General features: G+C 37.7%; 1 protein-coding gene, 1 long non-coding RNA gene and 1 pseudogene across 12 annotated transcripts in view; all 3 read left to right on the plus strand.

Moving 5' to 3' along the window:
• The window catches only part of ART3 (ADP-ribosyltransferase 3 (inactive)), a 207,748-nt gene that overhangs the window by 105,617 nt on the left and 81,013 nt on the right, over positions 1-21,118 (plus strand). Inside the window, exon 1 of one of the 11 annotated variants that reach the window (XM_072810531.1) lies at positions 5,354-5,471. The exons of 9 other annotated variants lie outside the window; for them this stretch is intronic. The gene's annotated coding sequence lies outside the window, so the exon portion shown is untranslated. Of the gene's footprint in view, positions 1-5,353; positions 5,472-21,118 lie in introns of those variants that run through there. One more of the 11 variants, XM_072810522.1, reaches the window with a different exon arrangement.
• Positions 1-21,118, plus strand: part of LOC140623814 (uncharacterized) — a 98,498-nt gene that overhangs the window by 71,746 nt on the left and 5,634 nt on the right. The window lies entirely within an intron of this gene.
• Positions 7,648-9,035, plus strand: LOC140623811 (dnaJ homolog subfamily A member 1 pseudogene; annotated as a pseudogene).

Here is a 21,118-nt window from a genome sequence, read left to right on the forward strand (position 1 = left end):
TTTACATCTCTATTACTGATTTTTGATTTGTGGTTATCATTTGAGTTGTATATAACCTCTTCTGTATATAACCATCTATATTATATGACAGTCTTTTAACTTTGAATACAAATACGTTTTTACTCCTTTTTTCCCCATGTTTAGGTGTATGGTGTCATATTTTACATCCTTTTAGTTTGTGAGTTCCTTGACTGATTTTTTACAGAAATATTCATTTTTGCTGCTTTTGTGTTTCCTATTTCCATATTGTCACTTTTGGTCTTGCCATTCAGAATCCCCTTTAATAATTAGGGTCAGTTTATGGTCATGAACTCCTTTCATTTTTGTTTTGGAAACTCTTTAATCTCTCCATCTATTCTGAAAACCTTGCTGAATAGCATATTCTTGGCTGCAGATTTTTCCCATTCAACACTTTGAATATATCATGCTATTCTTTTCTGGTTTGCCAAGTTTCTGCTGAAAAATCTGATAGACTTATGAGACTTCCTTGTATGTAACCATGGGTCTTGCTGCTTTAAAATTTTGACTGTTTCTATTACATTTTGCCATTTTAATTATAATATCTCTTGGTGTGGATCTCCTCTTGTTGATTTTGTTGATTACCTCCTGGATCTGGATATTTGTTTCCTTCCCCCAGAATAGGGAAGCTATATTTTCTTAAATGTTTCTTCCCCCTTTTCTCATCTTCTGGGATGCCATGATACAAATATTGTGTTTGATGGAATCACTGAGTTCCCTAAGTCTGTACCTGTTTTGCATAATTCTTTCTTCTCTTTTGTTCAGCTTGATTACTTTCCATTACTCCGTTTTCCAGATCATTAATTCATTCCTGTGCTGCTGGTCATTACACCAAACATGTTTCTCATTTTGTATCATGAACCTTTGTCTCTGCTAGGTTATTCCTTATCTCTGTGTTAAGGGTCTTACTGATATTTTCTACTCTTGTCAAGTCCAATGAGTATCTTTATGATCACTACTTACTTATTTAGAGGGGTGGGGACAGGAGAGAGAATCCAAAGTAGGCTCCATGCCCAGTGCAGAGCCTGATGTGAGGCTCAATCTCACAATCCTGAGATCGTGATCTGGATTTGAATCAAGAGTCAGAAGCTTAACTGACTGAGCCACCCAGGCACCTCTATGATCGTTACTTTAAATTCTTTTATCAGGTACATTACTTGTATCTGTTTTGCTTAAATCTCTAGCCATGGTCTTGTCCTATTCTTTCATTTGAAACATATTCCTTTGCCTTCTCCTCTTGTCTAAGTCTTTGTGCTTGTTTCTGTGTTACAGGATGGTCAGCTACCTTTCCTGTTCTTGAGGGTAATGGTCTTATGATGAAGTAGTCCTGTATATCCTGCAGTATAGTGTCCCCTGTTCTCCAAGGCCTGGCACTTCAGAGAGTGTCTCCAATATGTGCTGCATGCTGTTGTGAACTAGCTGTTTTATCCTTCAGGCCAGTCATCTGCAGAGTTTCTCTTTGCTTGTTGTGGGCAGCGTTTCATCCCTGGCCTGACTGGTGTGAGTTTTTAGTAGGTGTTCTCTTGTTTGCTTGTTGCTACCACCATCAGAACCAAAGCCTCACAAAAATCCTGGGTTGGGAAACATGGTGTTGGCAGAGGGTTGGACAAGTCCTGTGGGGGAGGGCCCCCCTCCACACTGTGCTGCCACTGAGGTAGGTGAGTATGGCTTTAAAGGGCAGTTCCACTGGAGTGCAGGAGGCTGGGACTTGATGTAAGGAAGTTAGGTAGCGAGTATTGGTGCTATGTTGATTCTGCAGATGGGTCCTGTGGTTATGTTGAAGGATGGAGGAAGAGAAATAGCACCAGCCAGTTCTTTTGTTCTCAGAGGAGTCCATCCATGTGCACTACCTCTCTGGGACACTCTCTGAGATGAGTGAATAACCTCCTCACTGTATGCCCCAGGCATGCTTCAGATCGCTCTTTCCACTCTATGTCCCCCGGCCATTTGACCTGCCTTCTCCTCAAGAGCAGTCCCAATGTTCTGGGCTCTCCCAGAGCCAAACCCACTACTGACCTTTAAATTTCCAGGCTTTTTTTTTTTTTTTTTTTTTTGCAGGCTTTAATTGATTAACATACCTCAAGTTTATGCAGAGGACCAGGAAATGAGTATACACCAAGTACTAAGGATCTGGGTCTGAAAGCCTGAGTGTCTATCCCTGTGTAGCCATTCACCGAAGTTCCCTGAACCTTTTCCTTAGCCAGAAACTAGGTGGGGCTGGCTAAATGGTACCTTCCTTTCCACCCTCAGATTCTGGATCCTAACACCTATCAGTTATGTGGCAAAGAATGCACAGGGTTACCGGCTCAGCAGTTTAAACCATGTGGATCACTGAAATGCATTCATGTTTCTTTTATAACAGATCCTATTCTTTCTTCTTACCCTTTTCTATCTTATTTACCAAACCAAACATTGTCCTACAAACCATGATGTAAGGAGAACCCACCATGTTTTATGTACACACATCCTCATTTTGCTCTCAAGGACCAGCAGCTCTTTCCTTCCTGGTGTTATGACAAAGCAAGAATTGGATTTTAAGTGGAGAATGAAATGGGTATCAGTTGTGCTAGCATGCAGTTGTGAATAATTCACCATGAGAAGTCAGTTTTAATTATTATGCAAATATAGGAAATTGAAATCCGATGTCAAATAAAAACTTAGTTATTAAAAAAAAAATCCAGGTTTTAAACCCTGTTGGCTGCAAGAACTCATGAAATCAGCCCCTCTCACTTTTCAAGCCAGTTGCTTTGGGGAATTGTCTTCCCTATGTGGGCTCCTCTGTGTGCCAGTATGTGTCTTGCCTTTCTCCACAGCTGGAACTACCTCCCCACCATGGCAGCTATGCTCCATTTTCTTTCTCAAACCTGTCTTTGCACTTCCTACCTTCTTTAACATAGCTTTCTCTACCTTTAGTTGTGGAGTTCTGTAAGTCTTCAGATGGATTTTTGGGGTATTGAGGATGATTTGATAGTTATTTAGTTGTATTGTGGAACAAGGTGAGCCCATAGAGTCCTCCTACTCTGCCACCATCTTCCCCCACTCTTGCTGATGAGTCTTTTATTTTTGTGTGTATGTTTTTAAGATTTATCTAGTTATTCATGAGAGACATGGAGAAGAGGGGCAGAGACACAGGCAGAGGTAGAAGCAGGCTCCCTGTGGGGAGCCCGGTGTGGGACTTGATCCTAGGACCCCGGGATCATGACCTGCAAAGGCAGACACTCAACCACTGAGCCACTCAACCACTGAGCCACACAGGTGCCTCTCTTGGTTTTTTGTTTTGTCTTTTTTAATCCAATCTGTCACCCTGTGTCCTTTTTTTTTTTTTTTTTTTTTTTTAAGATTATTTCACAGAGAGTGTTTGCAGAGTGGAGAGAGGGGCAAAGGGAGGAGGAAAGAGAATTCAAGCAGACTCTGCACCCCGTGTAGAGCTGATGTGGAACTTGATCTCACAACTCTGAGATCACAACCTAAGCTGAAACCAAGAGTCAGACACTTAACTGACTGAGCCACCCCAGTGTCCCCTGGCACGTTTAGTCCGTTTACATTCAAAATAGTTGTTGATAGACCTGCATTTATTGCCATTTTGTTACTTATGGTTGTTTTTATAGTTCTTTTCTTTCCTTGCTTTCTTATAGTTAGTTGGCCTTCTTCAGTGATATATTTGGATTCCTTTTTCTTTAGTTTTTGCATTACTATTACTGGTTTTTGATTTGTGGTTTGTTCACAACAGCTTCTATATAACACTCTATATTAAGTTGGTGGTCACTTAAGTTTAAATCTATTCTTTACTCCTCTCCTCCTGCCCCTCACATTTTAGGCATATGGTCTCATACTTTACTTACATCCTTTTATTTTTGTGAGTTCTTTTATTTATTTTTTATTTTTTTATTTTTGTGAGTTCTTTTAATTATTTTAACAGACACATGTATTTTTTTTTTTTACTACTTTTGTGCTTCATACCTTTCTTCCTCTCACTTGCAATCTTTCCTTTCCACTCAAAAAGTCCCCTTTAACATTTCTTGTAGAATGATTTAGTGGTCATGAATTCCTTTAACTTCTGTCTGCCTGGGAAACCTTTTTTTAAAATTTTATTTGAGAGAGAACAAAAGAGAAAGCACAAGCAGAGAGAGGCAGGAGAAGCAGACTCCCTGCTGAGGGGGTTCAATCTCAGGGACCCAGGATCACAGCCTGAGATGAAGGCAGATGCTTAACCAACTGAGCCACCCAGATACCCCTGAACTCTACCAAATTTCTGACGTTAAAGGAGAGATATCTGAAAGATGAGCACAAAGAAAAGAAATAAGCTTTTAGCTTTCAGTGATTGAAGATTGGAAAAATAGTTACTGGTAGTTAAATTTACTTTGCTTTTTAACCATATCTATTCATGCTGGTTAGACACAGGCTGTCTGTGTCTTGTTCACGGAGTCAAATGGTGGTTTCCCATTGTCTTAATTAAATTTATTGCAAAGTAGAGGATTTCCTGGAATAGCTAAGCTACAGGTGATTTATTGAATTACAGCTTTTTCATTTTCTTGGAAATTACTCAGAATTTTGATCTACCATTCCCTGTCTGAAAAGAAAACTTAATTTTTATCCTTTTGGAATGAGAGTTATCAAATAACAATCGTTATTTGCTTTTTAGACCTAACAAAGTATAGAATATAAATATTGCTCATTTTATCTAGGACCAAATTTACTTGCCTTGACTCGTTACTTTTTGCCAGGTTTACTGCCAACTTAATTTTATTAGGTTATAATTAACAAGTGTCAAAGAGAAAGCTACCTGATTTGTTTTCACAATAATTCAGAAAGAAAAAAAGGACATTGGGTTTAAAATTAATTACTTCCTTTTAAAATTTAGGTAAAATTTTAAAACTTCATATGTTAAAATTTAGAACACAGAATAAGAAACAATCAAGTTCTGTTACATTAGTAAATAGATAAACCCTCTTTTCCTCACAGAATGCTACTATAAGGATGTATTGAGCCAGGAGCAGTGGACTGTACAAAGCAGCTTTAATATCACCATAAACCTCAGGGAAATAGTTTTTCTCACAACAAAGGCAGCTTTGTGCATGGCCTTCAAACTGCCTGCCTGGAAAATAACTGCAGTCTACAACTGCCAGGTCAATGTGGATGTTCATGTTAATTTTCCAAGTTGAGAAACAGCATGTCTATTGTTAGAGGGATAGAAGCATGTGAAAGATTAGCAGTGAGCAACTTTACAAACAACTAATTGAAGGAAGTTTCATTCAACAAAAGGGAAAATTATGCAGTAGCTTCACTTATCATTAGTTTACTTCCGTGGTATTCAGAGAAGTTGGAGAGAGAGGAAAATAGATCTGGCTGGTATTATTTCAGGGCTCGTTGGAAAAAGAGTAATACACAAAAGGATCATGCCTGGAGAGGAGATGAGTCTTGCATGTGAATGTTAGAGGAGCTATGTATGTAAGGTATGAACCTACATTGGATTTATTTGTATGCATTTTTTAGTAGGATAAGAAAATAGCCATTTATAAGGAGCATTTCGGTACACGTGATTTGCCAGTTACAACTAAAGGTTAATCAGTGTAATGTTTTAAATAAGATATAGTCAAGACTATAAAAACAAAAGGACTGGAAGGATATTTTTTTGTTACAATATTATTTTAACACTTAGAATAAATGACTTTCAGATTCAAAACAAAAACAACTTATAATATTTAGATAGGCTATATATATTTTTATCTTGCACATTATGCTGAATGCTACTTTCCCTTTTAATAAAAAGCCAGCAAAACCTTACTCTCATTTTCTTATTTCTAAGATTTTCCTAAATTTCTGGTTCCATCTTACACATATATGTAACCTAGCTTCTTTCTGTGTTTCTTACTTCCCCATTCTTACTTTTAACGTGGGTGTAGGTAAGTACTAGGAGGTACTTTAGGGAAACATGGTGCACTCCTCAGCTCTAGGTTCTGTTGACCTTGAATTGTGGACTGAATATATGCTGGTAATAGAATGGGTGATAGAGACCACAACTGCCATCATTTGTTGGATGCTTGGCATATGCTGTTGTACATGCTGTTTCACTAGTCATCAAATTAATTCTGTAAGAAAGGGCACCACCATCTACTGTTTAAAGAAGAAAATGAGGCTTCAAAAGATTATGTAACTCTTCTTCAAAGCATTTAACACATTTAGCAACACTTTAGTAGCAGAACTGGGAAAGCAGCAGTGATAAAGGACACTCCAGTTTGCTCCTTCTGTGATGAAGCAGGGGAGTGAAAGGCAACATCAGGGACTTTATAACTTTATAACTTTATAAAGTATTTATAACTCCCAGATGTAAGCATCCCAGAAAATAGAAAACTCAGCAAAAGATTGGAGTAGAAGACTACGTATGGAATAATTTGGATAAATAGAATCTGAGGGTCCTGGTGAAAGAGCAGTTAGGAAAGCTTGAGAAGGTCTAAAAGCTCTAGAACCCCATTTAATTTATATTGTGAGGCTTCTTAAAATTTGCCCTTTGTTAGTAATATTTATTCTCTATTTCCCCATCCTGTCAGTAGTGACTCTTAGAAAACTTCAGAACAACTGTTGCTTGCTCCAGGTATAGAGAAAAAGGGAAAGAAGCCTATGTTCTTTCTACAGTTAGCTGAGATGGACAGCTAATTACTGGTCTTAGGCAGTAGTTAAAGTCAGTGCAATAGGCAGCCAGCAGAGCAATCCCTCTCCTAATAAAGGTCTTATTAGATCTTCTAGGGGAAACAGAGAAAGAGAAGGGAGGTGATGAAACTGTTTTAGGACACAATGTTAACTGTCACAGTGCTGCTCCTTATTGTCATCCCTTCATCCCACTATCTTTCTCCTTTAATCTATATTCTAAACCTTTCTGAGAGTTTTGGTAGCCCTAATTGCTACCTGTATCATCATCCCAGGTCCTGTCCCTTCTTGTAAATAATAGTGACATTTTTGAGGAATACTGATTATTTTATAGAATGTTCCAGTTTTGGCTTATTCTTATGTTTTCTCATAATGAGGTTATGCATTTTTTTGGCAGAAAAAGTCTACCAAATGCTATTATGTCTGTCTACCGTAAAGAATTTTTTTTTCGAGATTTTATTCATGAGAGACAGAGAGAGAGAGAGAGACAGACACAGGCAGAGGGAGAAGCAGGCTCCATGCAGGAAGCCCGACACGGGACTCGATCCCGGATCCCCAGGATCATGCCCTGGGTTGAAGGTGGCACTAAACCGCTGAGCCACCTGGGCTGCCCTACCTTAAAGAATTAACACAGACTAGGGAAGACTAAGAAGAAATAATTAAATACAATGTATATCTTGGAGGAGATCCTTAAAAAGACATTGGTGGAAAAACTGGTGAAATTAAAGTCTGTAGTTTAGTTAATACTGTACCAGTGTTCATTTTCTGTTCTTGAGAATTGTACTATGGTAATATAAGATGGTAACAGTAGGGGAAGAAGAATGAGTGAGGTAAGTATACACTGTACTATTTTTGCAAATTTCTGAAAGTCTAAAATGAACTCAAAAAGTTAAAAATAGGGAACTTTCCAGAACGCTCGGTGAGATGAGGAGGAGCGGCGGCTGCCCGAGCTGCGCCCAGCAACGCGCTCCTTCCCGCTCCCCCACACCGGCTTCGGCCCTCTCACTGGCTGTAGAAAATGGTGAAAGAAACCACTTATATGATGTTTTGGGGGGTCAAACCCAATGCCACCCAGGAGGAATTGAAAAAGGCTTACAGAAAACTGGCCTTGAAGTACCACCCTGATAAGAATCCAAATGAAGGAGAGAAGTTTAAACAGATTTCTCAAGCTTATGAAGTGCTCTCCGATGCAAAGAAAAGGGAATTATATGACAAAGGAGGAGAACAGGCAATTAAAGAAGGTGGAGCTGGTGGTGGTTTTGGCTCCCCCATGGACATCTTTGATATGTTTTTTGGAGGAGGAGGCAGGATGCAGAGAGAACGGAGAGGTAAAAATGTTGTACATCAGCTCTCAGTAACCTTAGAAGATCTATATAATGGCACAACAAGAAAACTAGCTCTGCAAAAGAATGTGATTTGCGATAAATTTGCGAGGTGGTAAGAAAGGAGCAGTCGAATGTTGTCCCAATTGCCGAGGTACTGGAATGCAAATAAGAATTCATCAGATAGGACCTGGAATGGTTCAGCAAATTCAGTCTGTGTGCATGGAGTGCCAGGGCCATGGGGAACGGATCAGTCCTAAAGATAGATGTAAAAGCTGCAACAGAAGGAAGATAGTTCGAGAGAAGAAGATTCTAGAAGTGCATATTGACAAAGGCATGAAAGATGGCCAGAAGATAACATTCCATGGTGAGGGAGACCAAGAACCAGGACTGGAACCAGGAGATATTATCATTGTTTTAGATCAGAAGGACCATGCTGTTTTTACTCGACGAGGAGAAGATCTTTTCATGTGTATGGATATATAGCTGGTTGAAGCCCTGTGTGGCTTTCAAAAGCCGATATCTACTCTTGACAACTGAACCATCGTCATCACCTCTCATCCAGGTCAGATTGTCAAGCATGGGGATATCAAGTGTGTGCTAAATGAAGGCATGCCAATTTATCGTAGACCATATGAGAAGGGTCGCCTAATCATCGAATTTAAGGTGAACTTCCCCGAGAACGGCTTTCTCTCTCCTGATAAACTTTCTTTGCTGGAAAAACTCCTACCTGAGAGGAAGGAAGTAGAAGAGACTGATGAAATGGACCAGGTAGAACTTGTGGACTTTGATCCCAATCAGGAGAGATGGCGCCATTACAATGGGGAAGCATATAAGGATGATGAACATCATCCTAGGGGTGGTGTTCAGTGTCAGACTTCTTAATGGGGCCGGTGAATAACACTGCTGCTGGCATTTTATATGCAGTAGTGGATGAGTGAAGGACTATAATCATAGCTCACTACTTGCTATGGTTTTTGTTTTAATATTCAACTATAGTAGTGTTTTAAAAGTTAAATGAAGAATAAACTCAAATATAAAAGCTCTGACTTTGCCCTGTATGTATGATGACTTCAGTGTGCAAGATAAGTTTAATACTGTAAAAACTACTTTTAAAAAATCTCCCTTAGCGTTTGTTAGGCCATACCTTGTAATTGATTGCAGCTCTATATATATGAAACAGTTCAGACTGAAATGCTAGGTGTATGTATTGACTTCAGTGTATGACCCTTAATTGTTAAGCTATGAAGTTAAAACTTGTATTTAATTGGCAATCAGACAAAGAATTTATTAATTTGTAGAGAACTGTTGGTCTGTAGTTACGTTAAGTAGGATTCATTGTGATGCCTCTGCATTTTATTGCCTCAACTGTTACTTGAAGATGGCATGCTATGTAATTTGGCCTGTGGTATCAGTGATAGAAAGGATACCTCTAAAGAAGTGGTTTATGATATGCTGCTGCTTGAGGGCTTGCACTTGTAGAATTGCATTCCCTTCTGTGCCATCTTTTTTTTTTTTTTTAATATATATATATTTCAGTCCTGGTTACACTTTTTTTCCTTCTCTTTGGACCATGATAAACTTCAGAGTAGTGACTTCAGGAGCCAGGGTAACTTAGAGTGAAGAGACATTTACGTGGAGGAGTTAATTTGCATGTATGAGACAGGAAGGTGTCTTCTAGGTATGTGACAGGCTTACTTTAAACCATTGAACTTCTGCTCTGAAGTAACTGTAATTTCATGTTGGTAGTATAGCAAATTATGATGAATAGCTTTAATTGTATGTTTAAAAGTCATGTTCACAAGCTTAAATCTGGAATCAGAATTTAGCAATTGAAATGTATGAATGTCTCCTTAATATACTGATTACAAAGCAAAAAAAAGTTAAAAATAATATCTAATGCTTACATAGTGCCTACTATATAAGTATGTAAGTAAAGACTCTGTGTTTATTTTAATTCTGATTCCTCTCAATAACTCTGTGAGGGGAACTATTATTTTCTGCATTTGACAGATTAGAAAACTAGATACAGAGAAGTAAAAAACATCTCCAGTGTCACATGGTTGTTAGGGGCTATAAAATGACTGTGTTGGGATTAAACTGAGGCATTCTGGATCCAGAAATTCATTGCATCATCCTGGCTTTCAGTGTGCTCCTGCATATTTGCATGCATTTCCCACTTCATCTCTTCCTCCCCACCCCCACTCCCAGATATGGCTTAAAAATAGTTCGTAAAGAGACAAGTTCAAGATGGCCATGTAGGAAGATCCCGAACTCACTTCCTACCACAGACATAACAGATTTACAGCTACATATGGAATAATTTCCTCTAAAAGAGGACCTGCAAACCAGATGAACAGAACCTCCTCAACAGAGACTAAAAGGGCAGCATTGAAACAGGTAGGAGAGGCAGAGACATGGTCTTGCAGAAAACCACCACCACCACCAACAACAACACACCAAAAACCCATCCCAGACACAGCAATCCACAACCAGGAAGGATTTCAAAAATATGGAACTTCTCTTTGAGAAGCAAGGATCTCTGCTGCATATTAGGCACCCCAACCTGCATAGACAAGATGAGCCCTCTATGTTCCTGGCTTTGAAAACCAACAGGGATTATGTTCAGGAAAACCATAGAACTGTAGGGAATGGAGAAAAACTTGACTTTTAAAATTTTATTCTATTTGTTTATTTGAGAGAGGGAGAAAGCGCGACAAGCAGGGGGTATGAGACGGGCAGAGGGAGAAAAACAAGCAGACTCCCTACTGAGCATGGAGCCAAATATGGGACTCAATCCTAGAACCTTGAGATCATGACCCAAGCTGAAGTCACTTAACTGATTGAGCCACTCAGGTGACCCAAGAACTTGCTGTTAAATGGCTTATACATACACTCCCTGGTCATTGGACCCAGTACAGAAATACCAGTTTGGAAAACACCTAAATTGTAAGTGAAGGACATTCATTTACTAATCTTGAAGTGTCTACCCGAGAGACAGGAACTTGTTGGGACTCTGCTGGGATGGAGACACTGGTAGGTGTCATTTTTGTAATCTTTATCTAACGTGGTGGTGCCAGCACCACCAGTTGTCATTTTGGAACTCTTCTACTAGGCGTTTGGCTCTGGAGTTCACAACCTGCTGAGGGCCATGCCCATTGATGCACTGCAGTCTTGCATCACAGCCAGACCAGCAGAGCTGCACCTACTCTCATGTTGTGACCCCACCAAAGCAGGCGGCTGCGCACAGCTCCCAGAGGGATGCTCCTTGAGTCCTTGGCAAGGGTGGCCAGAGAGGATAGCACTTCTCAGTCCATTGGATAGCTCTTACACAAAACTACTCCTTCAAGGCTTAACGATAGCTGATTTGCCTAATACATAAAAACAAACACAGATTCAGGCAAAATGAAGAGACCAAGGAATGTGATCCAAATGAAAGAACAAGACAGAACTTCAGAAGAAGACTTTCATGTACAGAGATAAGAAATCTGCCCAATAAAGAGTTCAGTGTAATGATTATAAAGATGCATGCTGAAGTTGGGAGAAGAATAGGTGAACACAGTAAGAACTTCAACAAAGAGATAGGAAATGAAACTATTAAACAGAAGTTAGCTGAAAAATACAGTAACTTAACTGAAAAATTTTATTACAGGGGTTCAATAGCAGATTAAATGAAGCAGAACATGTCAGTGAGCTGGAAGACAAAGCAGGGGAACTCACCCAGACAGAGCAACAAAAAAAAAAAGTTTTAAAAAGTAAAGCTACCTTAATGGCTTTTGGAACAACATCTGGAGGAATAACATTTGCATTACAGGGGTCCCAGAAGGAAAAGAGAAAGAGAGAAAGTGCTAGAAAACTTACTCTAAGAAATAATGGCTGAAGACTTTCCTATTCTGGAAAAGGAAACATTCAAGTTCAGGAAGTCCAGAAAATTCCAAATAGGATGAACCCTGAAAGATCTACACCAAGATACTTTATAATAGAAATTGTGAAAGTTAAAGAGAGAATCTTAAAAGCAGCAAGAGAAAACAACTTGTTATATACAAGGGAAATTCCTTAAGGCTGTCAGCAGATTTTTCAGCAGAAACTTTGCAGAGTAGAAAGAAGTGACATGACATACACAAAGTGCTGCAAGGAAAAAATTTCCAACCAAGAATTCTCTAACTGGCAAAGTTATGATTTAGGATTAAAGAGGAGATCTAAAGAGCTTTCCAGATAAACAAAAAATTAAGAGAGTCATCACTACTGGCCTTACAAAAATGCTAAAGAAACTTTATTTTCTATTTATTTTTAAAAGATTTTATTTTGTTAATTTATTTATGAGACACACACAGAAAGAGGCAGAGACACAGGCAGGGGGAGAAGCAGCCTCCCTGCAGGGAGCCCAATGTGGGACTCGATCCCAGTACTCCAGGATCATACCCTGAGCCACCCAATCACTGAGCCACCCAGGCGACCTGTTAAAGAAGCTTTAAAGTGAAAAGAGATGGCACTAATTAATATCAAGAAAACATACGGGGCACCTGGGTGGCTCAGTCAGTTAAGCATCTGCCTTCAGCTCAGGTCATGATCCCAGGGTCCTGTCATCAAGTCCCATGTCAGGCTTTAGACAGGGAGTCTGCTTCTTCATTTACCCCTCCTCCCCACTTGTCCTCTCTCTCACCTTCTCTCTTGCTCACTCTCAAATAAAATCTTTAAAAAAGCATACAAAAATAAAAATATCACTGGAAAAGGTCAATATACAGTAAAGATAGTGGTAAATAACTTCTAAAGGAAGTATGAATTTTAAAAGACAATAGTAAAATTAACTAAGACTACAATAATTAAGAGATACATAAAATAAAAAGATGTGAAATGTGGAATATAAAACATGAAAGATGAATAAAAACGTAAAGTTCTGTAATGTGTTCAAATTAAAATTCCTGGTAAAACCAACTGTCATATATATATATATATATATATGTGTGTGTGTGTGTGTATATATATATATGTTAAATGTGAACTTCATGATAATTAGAAGCAAAACATTGTAAATACATTAAAGAAAATGAGAAAGGACTCAAAATACAACAGTGAAGAGTACCATCAAATGACAAGGGAAGAAAGGGAAGGAAGGAACAGAGGAACTATAAAAACAACCAGAAAACAATTAACAAAATGGCAATAATTATATACCTCTCAATAATTACACATAAATGGACTGAATTATCCAAAAGATAAATAGTGGCTGAAAGGATTAAAAAAATGAGACCCATCTATGTATGCTGCCTATTACATAGAGATTCACTTCTGAAGTAAGGACACAGAGAATAAAGTGAAGGGATAGAGAAAGATAGTCCATGCAAATGGAAATCAAAAGAAACCTGGTATAGCCATACTTATATCAGACAAAATAGATTTTTTAAGAAATTATTACAGACTGTCCTAAAAGTCAAGGGCATCACATAACAATAAAGGGGTCAATCCAGTAAGAAGCAATAGCATAAATATATATGCACCCAACATAGAAGCATAAAAATATATAAGGCAAATCTTTACAGACCTGAAGGGAGAAATGGATAGCCATAGATAATAGTAGGGGACTTTAACTCTCCATTTATATCACTGGATAGATCAGTGAGACAGAAAGCAATAAGGAAATATCAGCCTTCCATGGCAGATTAGAGCAGATGGACTTAAAGATATATACGGAACATGTCATCTTAAAGTAGCAATACACATTATTCTCAAGTGCACAAGGAACATTTTCCAGGATGGATCATACATTAAGCCACAAAACAAGTTTTAACAAATTTAGAAGATTGAAATTCTATCAAGCATCTTTTCTAACCACAGTGGTATGAAACTGGAAATCAATTAAAAGAGGAAATTGGAGGGGCACCTGGGTGGCTTAGTCAGTTAAGTATCTGACTCTTGGTTTCTGCTCAGGTCATGATCTCATCATGGGATCAAGCCCCATGTTGGGCTCCCCAGTTGGCAGGGAGTCTGCCTGAAGATTTTCTCCTGCCTCTCCCCTCAATCTTTATGTCTCTCTTTCTCTCTCTCTAATCTTAGAAGGAGAAGAAAACTTGAAAAACCACAGAAATGTGGATATTAAACAGTATGCTACTGAACAATCAGTGGGTAATGAAGAAATCAAATGAGAAATCAAAAAATATCTTGAGACAAATGAAAACAGAAATATGATAGACCAAAATCTTTGGTGTTTTAAATCAGAAATGAAAGAGGAGAAATTACTGCAGAAATATACAAGATCATGACAGGGGATTCCCTGGGTGGCTCAGCTGTTTAGCGCCTGCCTTTGGCCCAGGGCGCGATCCTGGAGACCCGGGATCGAGTCCCACGTTGGGCTCCCGGTGCATGGAGCCTGCTTCTCCCTCCTCCTGTGTCTCTGCCTCTTTCTTTCTCTCTCTAAATAAATAAATAAATCTTAAAAAAAAAAAAAAAGATCATGACAAACTACAGTAGATTCTTGAACAACACAAGGGTTAAGGGCGCCAATTCTCTGCACAGTAAAAAATCTACATATAACTTTCCACTCTCCCCAAAATTAACTACTAATAGCTACTGTTGACTGGAAGCCTTACTGATAACATAAGCATAGTTTGTATGTCATATCTAGTATATACTGTATTCTTACAATAAAATAAGCTACAGAAAATAAAATGTTAAAATTATAAGGAAAATACATTTATAGTACTGCATTATTTTTATTGAAAAAAAATTCACGTATAAGTGGACCTACATGATTCAAACCCATTTTTGTTCAAGGATCAACTGTATTGTGAACATTTATATACCAACAACTTGGACAACCTAGAATAAATGAATAAATTCCTAGAAACAGAATCTTCCAAGACTGAATCATAAAGAAGTAGGAAATCTGAAAAGACAGAGTTCTAGTAAAAAGATTGAATCATAATCAGAAACCTCCCAACAAAATTCCAGAACCAGACAATTTCACTGGTGAATTGTACCAAACTTGCAAAGAAGATTTAATACCTATTGTTCTCAAACTCTTCCAAAAAATTGATGAGAAAGGAATGCTTCTAAACTCATTTTATGGGATGCCTGGGTGGCTCAACTGTTGAGCATCTGCCTTTGGCTCAGGGTGTGATCCTGGAGTCCCAGGATTGAGTCCCACACTGGGCTCCCTGCATGGAGCCTGCTTCTCCCTCTGCCTATGTCTCTGCCTCTCTCTCTCTCTCTCTCTCTCTCTCTCTCTTATGAATAAATAAATAAAATCTTTTAAAAAATAAATAAAAATAAACTCATTTTATCAGGCTGGCATTACCTGGGCACTAAAATCAGACGGGGACACCACAAAAAAAAAAAAAAAAAAAAGAAAGAAAAAAAATGAAAGGCCAGTATCCTTGATGAACATAGCTGCACAGATTCTCAACAACAAAAATTAGCACACCACATTCAGTAAGACATTAAAAGAATCCTTGCCATATTCTAGGGATGCAAAAATGATTCAACATCAACAAATCAATCAGTGCAAATACACTGCATTACAAAATGGAAGGTAAAAACCATAAGGTCATGTGAATAGATGTAAAAAAACATTTAACAAATTTCAACATCTGTTTATAATAAAACCTTGACAATGTAGTATAGGAGAAGCATACCTCAGTGAAATAAAGACCACATGTGACAACTGCACAGCTAATACCATATTCAGTGCTCAAAAGCTTTTACTTTAAGATTAGGAACAAGACAAAGATGTGCTTTCTCACCACTTTTATTCAGCATGGTATTGGAAGTCTTGGGGACAGCAATATGGCAAGCAAAAGAAATAAAAGTCATCCAGATGAGAAAGGAAGAAATAAAACTGTGTCACTCTTTGCAGATGACATGATATATAGAAATCCTTAATCTCCACTAAAAAAATATTAGAATAAACGAATTCAGTAAAGCTAGAAGATACAAAGTCAACACACAGAAATAGGTGACATTTCTGTATACCATAATAACAAACTATTAGATAGGGAAATTAAGAAAGCAATCCTTTTTACAATTGCGTTGAAAGAGTAAAATAACTCAGAATAAATTTAACCAAGGAGGTAAAAGACCCATACAATGAAAGTATAAGACATTTTGAAAAATACTGAAGAAGACACAAATAAATGGAAAGATAATTTGTGCTCATGGGTTAGAATTAATAATGTTAAAATGTCCATATTACTCAAAGAAATCTGCAGATTCAGTGTAATTCCTATTAAAATTCCAATGGCATTTTTCATAGAACTAGAACAAATAATTAAAAATCTGTATAGAGGGCAGCCCCGGTGGCTCAGTGGTTTAGCGCCGCATTCAGCCCAGGGCAGGATCTTGGAGACCCAGGATTGAGTCCTGCATCAGGCTCCCTGCGTGGAGCCTGCTTCTCCCTCTGCCTCTCTCTCTCTCTGTTTCTCATGAATAGATAAAAATATTTTTAAAAAAATCTGTATAGAACCATAAAAAATATCAAATTACTAAAATAATCTTGAGAAAGAACAAAGCTGGATGCATGCTTTCTGAATTCAAACTATAACATAAAGCTATAGTAATCAAAGCAGTATGGTTTTAGCATAAAACAGACACACAGATTAATGAAACAGAACTATGAACCCAGAAATAAATCCACATGTAAATGGGTAATTAATTTGTGACCAGGAAGCCAAGAACATACAATGGAGAAAGGATAGTTTTCCTCAAAAGTGGTGCTGGGAGGGCAGCCCGGGTGGCTCAGTGGTTTAACGCCACCTTCAGCCCAGGGCGTGATCCTGGAGACTGGGGATCAAGTCCCATATTGGGCTTCCTGCATGGAGCCTGCTTCTCCCTCTGCCTGTGTCTCTGCCTCTCTCTCTCTCTCTCTCTCTCTCTGTATCTCTCATGAATAAATAAAATCTTTAAAAAGAAAAAGTGGTGCTGGGAAAACTGAGCAGCCACATGCAAAAGAATGAAAGAGCTTAGAATGGAAATTTACACAGTGGGATATTGAACCATAAAGAAGAATGATATCTTGTTATTTGTGAAGACCTGAATAGACCTATCTTTATACACAAAAATTAAAATAGATTACAGAAATGACCTGAAAACATAAAATTCCTAGAAGAAAGAAAGCAAGGTGGTAAGCTCCTTGACATTGGTCTTAATGTGTTGTGGGTCTCACTCCAAAGGCAAGAGAAGCAAAAACAAAAATAAGGAAATGGGACTATCAAACTGAAAAGCCTCTGTACAGTGAAGGAAACTATCCCCAAAATGAAAGGGCAACCTACTGAATAGAGAAGATCTTTGCAAATCGAATATCCAGTAAGGGGCTTAATATCCAAAATATATAAAAACTCCTACACCTCAACAATGAAAATAAAAAAGGAATCAGCACAATGAGCAGAGGATATGAATAGCATTTTTCCAAGGAAGATACAGAGATGGCCAACAGTCACCTAAAAAGATGTTCTGTATCACTAGTTCCTTGGGAAATGAAAATCAGAACCACAGTGAGATATCACCTCACACTTTTAGAATGGTTATTATCAAAAAGACAAGAAATAGCAAATGTTGGAAAGGATGTGGAGAAAAGAGAACACTTAAACACTGTTGGTGGGAATGTAAATTGGTGCAGCCACTATTGAAAATCATTTAATGGAGATTTCTGAAAAAAGAATACATTTACAGTATGACCCAGCTATTCCATTTCTTGATATTTATCCACTGAATGTGAAAACACTAATTCAAAAACATATGCACTGCTGTATCCATTCCACCATTATTTACAATAGCCAAGATATGGAAATAATCCAAATAGCCTTTGATAGGTGAATGAGTAAAGTTGTGGTATATATATGTGTATGTGTGTGTGTGTGTGTGTGTGTGTGTGTGATTATGAATATTACTAAGCCATAAAGAAGAATGAAATTTTGTTGTTTGTGAAGACACAAATGGACTTTGAGGGTAGAATGCTAAGTGAAATAAGTCAGATGGGTGAAGGACAAATACCAAATGATTTCACTCATGAATGGAATCTAAAGAAAAAAAGAGTACAAAAACAAATGCAGAGAACAGATTGTTTATCAGAGTGGGAGGGGATTTGGAGGATAGGTGAAATGAAAGAAGGGGGTTGATTATATGCTGATGGATGGTAACTAGACTTTTGATGTAGTGCATACAGATATCGAATTATGATGTACACTTGAAACTTACATAATGTTACATACCAATTTTCTCTCTCAGAAAAAAGGAAGATTGAGAGTTAGCAAAAATAGGTCTATCCTTCCCTGAGGCAATCTCTGTTAACCAGGTTTTTTTAATCTTTCAGGGAATACTTACCCTTGAACATTGATAGCAGCCCTCTTTGGTTTTCATCCATGATATTCAGAGCTGAGCTTCAGCAATATTTTGTTTTCATGGCATGCTGTTGTGGATAACAACTGTGTTGAAACTAGGGAAACTCATCTGAGATGGTCTTCTGACAAGAAGCCTTTGTGAATACAATTGACCATTGAACAACATGGATTTGAACTGTGTGGGTCCACTAATAGTGGTTATATTTTGATAGATATAGTACTGTAGATACATTTTATCATGATTTTCTTAACATTTTTTCTCTAGCTTACTTTATTATAAGAATACTGTATATAATGAAATATGTGTTAAACAACTGTTTATGTTATTGGTAAGGCTTTTGATCAACAGCAGACTGCTAAATTTTGGGGGAATCAAAAATCATACACAAACTTTCCATTGTGTGGGGATTCGGTGCCCCTAATCTTTGCATTGTTCAAGGGTCAGCTGTAGTGTTAATTGCTCGTAAGTAACAGGTGCAGCCTGTACAATAAAATTAGAATCAAACTTCATTTAGAATTTCACCAAGAAGTTCTGCTGTTATTCTCTGTGTGCTTTAATTAACATGAATGCCCTTTTCTTTCTTTCCTTTTCTTTTTTTAAGATTCATTTATTCTAGAGAAGGAGCATGTGTGTGAGCTGGGGGAGGGGCAGAGGGAGAGAGGTGGACTCAGCACTGAGCACAGAGCCTGACTCAGGGCTTGATCTCATGATCCTGGGATCATGACCTGAGCTGAAAACAAGAGTTGTATGCTTAACCAACTGGGCCACCCAGGCACCGAATGAATGCCCTTTTCATCTTAAATATTGAAATTGCCTATTTATTTTAAACCCAACTTGGTAGCCATTGTAACAATGGCTTTCTTTGTATTTTTTAAAATGAAGGAAGATTATGATGTGTGGAGTACTGTAGATAGGGCCTTGGAAGTTTGAATGAATTACTTTAGTCTGGTTACCAGATAATGTAGAGACTAAACTTGAGCTTCGTTATAGGAAGCTGACAGAGGTAGAGGTTTCTACAAGGTGCATATTACTCTGAAGAAAGATTGTTTTAGTGAAAGAGGAAAGTTGATAAATTGCCTATATTAACTGTTAACTGAGCCTTGTAATTCTAGGAATTAATCACTGTCTACATTTGTTTAGAAAAATTCATTTCTTTTGTTATCTGGGGCAAAAAAAAGAAAAACTAGTTATTTAAAAGGTGAGAAAAAGAGCAGGAATTTCCTACCTATATACATATAGACAAAAATAGCAACTATGTAGTCTTTGTTGCAGAAGCAGCTTACATTTGTTTTTCTTTCCATAGTTGGAGCATTTTTCATTATGTTTTGAGTAAAAATTTGTAAACAGCAATAATGACTTCTGTTGTCTTTGGATTCATGGTGCAGGGGAAAAAGCTAACTGCAGACATTTGCTTTGGAAGTCCAAAGGCCAAAGTTCTTTTAGCTTTCTTACTGTCCTTTTTTTCTCTTGCTCTTTTTAAAATTTTTATTCACATTCCCAGTTTTTTTCTGTTTCTTCATTGTATTGATCATAATATGGAATTTTTTTAAATATCTATAAAATTTATTTTTTAAAAGGTTGTTTCTTCATTTTCAAAGCTTGAGAGATGGTTGTTGAACCTTTGAACTTTTGTTTCTCTAAAAACTTTTTTTTAATTTATTTTCTCTAAAAACTTGAATTGGCTTTTAGCTTACAATCTCAGTTCTCGATTTTTTTAAAAGATTTTATTTACTGGGGAGAGAGCGTGCGAGTGAGTGCATGAGTAGGGGGGAGGGGCAGTGGGAGAGGGAGAAGCAGACTCCCTGCTGTGTAGGGAACCTGACGGGGGGGCTGGTTCCCAGGACTCAGGATCATGACCTGAGCCAAAGGCAGATGTTTAACTGACTAAGCCATCCAGGTGCTCCCTCAAATGATTTTTCTACTTGTAGATACCTCAGGAGAAAAATAAATGCTTTTACTTGCCATTCAGTACTCCCATTACATATTCAGGCGATCCTTAGTTGTGTGGACAACTCAAACTACTAAATGACTTTGACATTTAAAAAAATGAATTAACGAAGTTCGGTAGCATTAAGGCTAGAGGAATTTACTTGAGAAAAAAAAAAACAAGCAAACGATGTAAATATAAGTTGGAAAACTGCCACATTTCTACATGTCTGATGAAGAGAGATGAGGGATACCAAATAAACCATTAGTTAAATATGAGTTGGATAAGTAGCACTAACACTAATAAAGTAAGCAAAAGTGAATATAATCAGGAAATCTGTGAGTTCTGGGTTAGGAAATCAGAACCTACGTTTTTATAGATGTTAAGATGATGGTGTAATTATTAAACTTGAGAGGTCCGTCCAAGATGGTAACTTTGATTTATCTATTTCCTCCTAATTCCTTTGCATAAAACTTTTCTCTCTCCAAATATATGTGAATATTTAAGTTGAGGTATAATTGACATACAACATTTTATGAGTCTTAGGTATATACAACATAATCTAATATTTATAAATATTGCAAAATGATCACCACAAGTCTAATTCATGTCTGCCACAATACATACAGAATTGTTTTCTTGTGACAACTTTTAAGGTCTACTCTCTTAGCAACTTTCATACATGCAATATAGTATTATTAACTATAGTTGTTGTGCTACTTATCACATCCTGATGACTCAATTTATTCTGGGATTTTATACTTTTTGACTCCCTTCTACCATTTCCCCAACCTCCCGACCTCCATGTCTGGCCATCTGTGAGCTTGGTTGGTTTTTTTAGATTCCATATGTCACATGAGGTCAAGTAAAATAA

This window comes from Canis lupus, chromosome 33 (assembly GCF_048164855.1).
Source record: "Canis lupus baileyi chromosome 33, mCanLup2.hap1, whole genome shotgun sequence".
In the NCBI taxonomy this organism is placed as follows: Eukaryota; Metazoa; Chordata; class Mammalia; order Carnivora; family Canidae; genus Canis; species Canis lupus.